Here is a 5,807-nt window from a genome sequence, read left to right as displayed (position 1 = left end):
AGCTTCTAAAAAGAATATGATGAACTAGGGCAAATTGTCTCTGGTCACAATATGCATGTATAATCACTTTGCATCAAGTTGCATCATCTATGATGGCCCTTAAAATAATCCCTATATATGTTTAGGGTTGTGAGAAAAGAAACCTTACACAAATACTCATGGATATGCATATAATCAGATAATCAGATCTGAAAATTCTGATTTTGTAATTCTCGACAGATATAGCTACTGTCGAGCTTCAACATTAATCCTCGATATATATGATTTTGTCAAGACATTTGTCGAGCTTTAATAAATAGCACTTCTTCACTTGTTTCTTAGACAAATTTGCATGGCTTTAATACTAAACTTGGACACTTGTTTCTTAAAGTAACCCATCCTAGATCTACCCAATTACAAATAAAGTGTGTTTTGTCAAAAGATTAGCCAATTTACATGACATATGTTTTTAACACTTTCCACATATGTCCTAACAAAAATCTTTAACCACTGAGCATTTGTGATGGTCCTTTTATAAGTACAAAGTTTTTGTGAGGTGGGAGGCAAGGACTGGGGTTCAAGTCTCCAAGAAGGAGTTTTACACACATATACGCTTAAATTAGACTAGAATAAAATAGACTAAAATGTAAAACTGACCCTCTAAGTTTCTTCAAATTTCATATCAGTCCTCTAATTTCATTTTCATTCATTTTAGTCCTCTAAGTTTCATATTTATTCGATTAAGGTCTTTCCATGAACTTTTATTAAAAAATTTTGAAAAAGAAAAAAAATCTGGAAAATATTTTTCAATCATTAATTGAATTTTTTAAATTAAAAAAAAAATTGAAGAAAAATTTAAAAAAATTAACCTCAACATATTACAAAAGTTAATAAAAAAGTCTTGATTGAATAAAATTTAAAGTTAAAGGACTGAAATGAACAACGACAAGAATAAAGAATTGAGGGGAATCCCTGCAAGCTACAGCAGCTGCATGGATTGTCCCTCCAAGAATGCAGGTCCGGTCCCATATTCTTGGTATAAACTTGTGACCCAATTGAAAGAAAGTGAAGTGAGAACTCTGTCATTGACACATTTCACAAGAGATTCAAAATTTTAATTTTATAGTGTTCCGCAACAAATTAAAAGTTAACGTTTTGCTTAAAGAATTTAATTAGACTAAATCACAAGCTACATTCTTAAAATTTGAAGGTATTTAGATTTGATACCTTAAAAATTTAAAATTTAGATTTTATCTCTTGAAATATTATTCTTAAAATTTAAAGATGATTAGATTTTATACTTTAAAATTTTAAAATTTAGATTTTATCTCTTGAAATTTTATTCTATTTGCATCAGTAAATATTCCTTTTATATTTTCTATTAAGAGCTGTGGGGGGAAAAGAGCCCAATCCAACATAGTGGGCCGAGAACCCATATGAGAGCTATTATGCGACCAAGAAGAAGGAGTTGGTAAAGGCAGGGCCCATCTGGAAGTGGGACCCTCAGAGGGAAGAATGATTACAATCCGAAGAGGACATCTTCTGTCCGAAGAGGTTATATTCCTCTGACGTGAATAGTATAGATCAATTAAGCGTATGAAAGGTCAAAATGATCTTCCGAGAACTCCACCTGATCAAGATAAGCTCTGAGTGCACTGAGAGACGATAAGGATGAAGAAATATCTAAAAGGAAAGCTGCTACCACCATATTTAATGTTTTGCAGCAACTTTTTTGGCCGCATTTATGTGGAGAAGACCCCTGAACAGTGTATCCTCACCTACCACCACTCACACAGAACTAAAGAAGATGCTTGACGTGACACATACTAAAGTAGACTCACGGATGAGGTACAAGTGGACGATGGAGATGAAGAGAGGGGAGGTTATATAAAGGAAAAAAGCTCCTAGTGCCAAGAAAAAAAAAGGAGGGGGAGAAAAGAAATAGAAGAAGAGGGAACTTGACTGTAACCCTAAGATCTGTGTTCATCAGATAATCAATAATATAGCTCTTTGGATATTCACTCTTTACGTGTAGACTCATGTTAGCTTGTGCTTGAAAGTTGTGATTCGTTGTTGTTAATCCCATACTTAACCTAGCTCTTTCACCCATACTCTACCAATTAATTGTTTTGGGCTTGGGCCACAAATCCCAACCCTACAATTGACGCCGTCTGTGGGGAGAACTTGAGTGTAAGGGAAGTAGCAGCAGTTGATCATGGCTGAACCAGGGCAACAACCGGCAGAATTTGGGGCGTCCCAACATATAGACCCTTTTCTCAATTTGGAGCGGAGACAAGACCGTGAAGGCAGTGTGCATACTACACACACTGAACGAACTCAACCTCGTGGCAGAAGTCATGTTTCTCATGCAGAGAAAAACAGCATGCAAATAGAGATTGAAAGGTTAAGAAGGGAGCTACGCCATGCAAAAAGAAAACGTGCTGCCACGCACTCTGATGACGACTCAGGTGACGAATAAGACATCACTTATAAACAAAGGTCTCGAACTCCAATTAGCGAATCTTTTTCATATGAGGATGAACATCCTCGTAAGAAGCAACCTCAAAGGCCATCACATGGAGGGGTGGGAAATGATGCCATGAGCAAGGCTTTGAACCAAATCTCCAGGTCACCGTTCACGCGTAGGATTGAAGGAGCGAAACTTCCTCAGCATTTCAACTAGCCAACCTTTACTATTTACAATGGTAAAACTGACCCTGTGGAGCATGTGAGCCATTTTAATCAAAGGATGGCTGTCTACTCCAGAGATGAAGCTCTAATGTGCAAGGTATTCCCTTCTAGCCTTGGACCCGTGGCCATGAGGTGGTTTGACAACTTGAAAGCAGACTCCATTAACTCCTACCAAGAGCTCACTTAGGCTTTTGGTTCACGTTTCGTCACATACCGAAGGGTGGCCAGGCCCTTGTCCTCTCTGCTATCCTTGAGCATACATGAAGGTGAATCCCTTAAGGCGTATTCGGATAGATATTGGGAGATGTTTAATGATATGGAGGGCAACTTTGATGCAATGGCCCTAGATACGTTTAAGCTGGGTCTCCCCACTGATCATGGTTTAAGGACATCTTTGTCCGGCAAGCCTGTTACTAACATGCGTCAACTTATGGATCGTATTGAAAAATATAAAAGGGTTGAAAAAGATCAGTAGCAAAGGAAGGGTAAGGATAAGGTTATCCCCCAGTGCAGGAAGGACTTTAGGTCAGACCGTTACAACAGCAATAAGCCGAGGAGAGATTTCGCTGGGCAGTCGGGCCTAGAAAATGCTCAGGCAGTCAATATCGTATTCAAGGAGCCAGTTCATCAAGTTCTGTAAAAGATCAAGAATGAACCATTCTTTAGGTGGCCGAGTAAAATGGTAGGGAACCTTGAGAGACACAATCACAACCTATATTGTCAATACCATCAAGACCATGGGCATGCCACTGAAGACTACAGAAGTTTGTGGGATCACTTGGACCAGTTAGTCCGCGAAGGCAGGTTGAGGCACCTTTTGCACCATTCCCGCGGCCGAGAAGGCCAAGTAAATTTTGAGTCCGAGAAGAGGGATTCTACGAAACCTCCATTAGGTACTATTAACGTCATTTTCGCAGCGCCAGGAAGAACAGGGTCCTGGCCGTCCAAAGTTATGTCAGTGGCTCAGCTACCAGCGGGGGATATTGGCCGAGATCCGAGGAGCCATAGACAGGCTGTCCCGCCCGTGTTAGGCTTTTCAGACGAGGATAAAGCTGTAACCATTCAACCTCATGACGATGCTTTGGTAGTCACACTCAGGATCGGGGATACGATGTGAAAAGGGTGATGGTGGACCAGGGTAGCGCGGTGGAGATTATGTATCCTGACCTTTTCAAAGGGCTGAACCTCAGGCTTGATGACTTAACTCCATACGGCTCTCCCCTGGTCAGTTTCGAGGGAAAGATGGTCACCCCGAAAGGACAAATACGGTTGCCTATACAGACTAGCTTAGAAGTGGTTGAAGTGGACTTCATTGTTGTAGATGTTTATTCCCCTTATACGGCGATTGTAGCCAGACCTTGGCTACACACACTAGGGGCTGTTTCCTTCACTTTGCATCTAAAAGTCAAATATCCATCCGAAGGGCGCGTTTGTGAAATTCGCGGAGATCAATCCAAAGCTAGGCAATGTTTGGTGGCTGCCATACGACACGAGCCTGAGATTGAACCCTCAACCAGGGCGGAAGGAGACCTATAGCAGTTAAGGGGTTGGTTATCACCCATCGAAGGATATGATGAAGGCACTAAATGCGAGGACCTAGTGCAGGTTTTAATTGGGACTAATCCTGAAAGATACTTTCAAATCGGATCCCAAATACCTCGACCAGAGAAAAAAGAGCTAATTGATTTCCTTAAAAGAAATATTGACGTATTCGCCTGCAGTACTTATGAAGGCCCAGGAGTGGACCCAAAGTTCATTTGCCATTATTTGAGGGTTAACCCTCTGAGTGTACCCAAGAAGCAGCCTCCTCGGTGGCCATCCAAAGAGCATGCTGATGCAGTCAAAGAAGAGGTGATGAAGCTCAAACAAGCTGGGGCTATTAAAGAAGTTTTTTACCCCGAATAGTTGGCAAATACTGTGGTGGTAAAAAAGAAGAGCGGAAAGTGGCGAGTTTGTGTGGACTTCACGGACCTGAATAAGGCTTGTCCTAAGGATCCTTTCCCTATGCCGAAAATTGATCAATTAGTAGATGCTACTGTTGGCCATCCTCGGATGAGTTTCTTGGATGCTTTCCAAGGTTACCATCAGATACCGTTAGCCCCAAATGACCAGGAGAAAACCTCTTTTGTTACCCCCATTGGTAATTACCACTATAAGGTGATGCCATTCGGTCTGAAAAATGCAGGTTCTACTTATCAGCGGATGATGACCAAGATGTTTGAATCACAATTGGGCAAAAGCATTGAGGTCTATATAGATGACATGGTGGTAAAAAGCAAGGTTATTTCTGAGCATTTGAAGGACCTTGATAACGTTTTTTAAACCCTGAGGAGACATAAGTTGCGCTTGAACGCCTCGAAGTGCTCATTTGGTGTGGGATCAGGCAAATTTTTAGGTTACATGGTAACGCACAGGGGAATTGAGGTCAATCCCGATCAGATAAAGGCTATTCAAAATCTACAGCCTCCTCGGAATCCAAAAGAGGTCCAGAAGTTAACAGGGATGGCAGTTGCTTTGAACCGGCAGTTGCTTTGAACCGATTCATTTCCAGGTCCACAGATAGATGTAAACCCTTCTTCTCGCTGATCAACAAGTGGAAGGGATTTGAATGGACTGAAGAATGTGCCTCAGCTTTCCAACAACTTAAAGACTACTTGTCTCGGCCACCAATTATGTCTAGCCCTGAACCAGATGAGGTCTTATTTGCCTATATCGCAGTGGTCCCCCATGCTGTAAGTTTAGTGCTGATAAGAGTGGATCAAGGTATACAAAGGCCGGTTTACTGTGTAAGTAAGTCTCCACATGAGGCCGAGATCAGATACTTGCCATTGGAAAAAGCTATTTTGGCAGTAGTACTGGGAGCGCGAAAATTGCCCAACTACTTCCAAGCACATACTGTCGTTGTGCTTACGCAACTCCCACTTAAGACAGTACTCTGAAGTGCCGATTACATGGGGAGGATAGCCAAGTGGGGCACTATTTTAGGAGCCTTTGATATCAAGTATATGCCTCGCACTTCAGTTAAAGGGCAGATCCTTGCGGACTTAGTGGCCGAGTTCAAGGAGCCCAGCTTGAAAGAAGTAATGACAAAGAGAGACATGGATGGAAAATCGGTTGACATGATTTCTCAACAAGAT

The sequence above is a fragment of the Quercus suber genome, unplaced genomic scaffold (assembly GCF_002906115.3).
Source record: "Quercus suber isolate HL8 unplaced genomic scaffold, Cork oak 2.0 scaffold_220, whole genome shotgun sequence".
In the NCBI taxonomy this organism is placed as follows: domain Eukaryota; kingdom Viridiplantae; phylum Streptophyta; class Magnoliopsida; order Fagales; family Fagaceae; genus Quercus; species Quercus suber.
Note: the sequence above shows the minus strand (reverse complement) of the source record.